We start from the raw sequence: 1,101 nt of genomic DNA on the forward strand, positions 1-1,101 counted from the left end.
AATGCAATGAAGTGTTTCAAGACCGACTCGAATTTCTTTTTTTCTTTTATTGAATTGATCCCACTAGAACAAAATTCACTTGATTGATACATGTACATACACCTAGAAATTCAACATAAAATTCAAGATATTTCATCGAATCATGGAATGAAGAGATTCTACTTGTCTCTTGAACTAAATTCTTGGATAAAAAACAATTTTCTGCTTGATCTTACTAGATTTCTCATTTGTTGATTTCCTGTCTTGGTGGGATGGAGATAAGGATATCTCGTCTTAACAATGAACTAAATGAAAGTGAAAGAAATCGAAATAAAATTCTAAATACTAAAATAATCGAAACTAAAATAATCAAAATAAATTCAATTGAAATAATTCAAAAATAAAAAAAATACTACTACTAGATTTTAGATTTCTAATGGAGATTAGAATGAATAATTCATCAGAATAAAAAATAATTCTATGCAATTCTGAAAGGGGGAAAGATCCCTCGGATAGAATCATTCGATTATATTGACAATTTCAAAAAACTAATCATACTATGATCATAGTATAATGGCCGTTGGTCAAGTGGGCCCCCATTCTAATGGTTTAGGACATCTCTCTTTCAAGGAGGCAACGGGGATTTGAATTCCCCTGGGTGTAGGGTACTACGAAAGGAAGTTGATCTTGGATTACCAATAAGTCTAAAATTGATTCTTCCTGGCTCGATACCCAAGAAGTTAATGGGGACGGACTATAAATTCGTTGGCAATATGTCTACGCTGTTTCAAATCCAGCTCGGCCCAATAATTTGACAATCCACCATGAGATGATATAACCCCTTTGTACTTTAGAAATACCCGATCCGGAGATAAAAAAGAATCAAATTTTCTGCTAGATCCCGTATTTCCCTGGGATTGTAGTTCAATTGGTCAGAGCACTGCCCTGTCAAGGCGAAAGCTGTGGGTTCGAGCCCCGCCAGTCCCGACGGATCTAATATAAATCTCTCTCTTTTTATGAAGGGGATGGGGGGCAGAATTTCATTGTCAAAGCAAAGGGGAAATCCTTATTTCTTTTTTCTTTCCTTTGGGTAATATGCGGTTGGATTAGTACAATTATTGG

Source organism: Capsicum annuum, chromosome 3, assembly GCF_002878395.1.
Source record: "Capsicum annuum cultivar UCD-10X-F1 chromosome 3, UCD10Xv1.1, whole genome shotgun sequence".
In the NCBI taxonomy this organism is placed as follows: domain Eukaryota; kingdom Viridiplantae; phylum Streptophyta; class Magnoliopsida; order Solanales; family Solanaceae; genus Capsicum; species Capsicum annuum.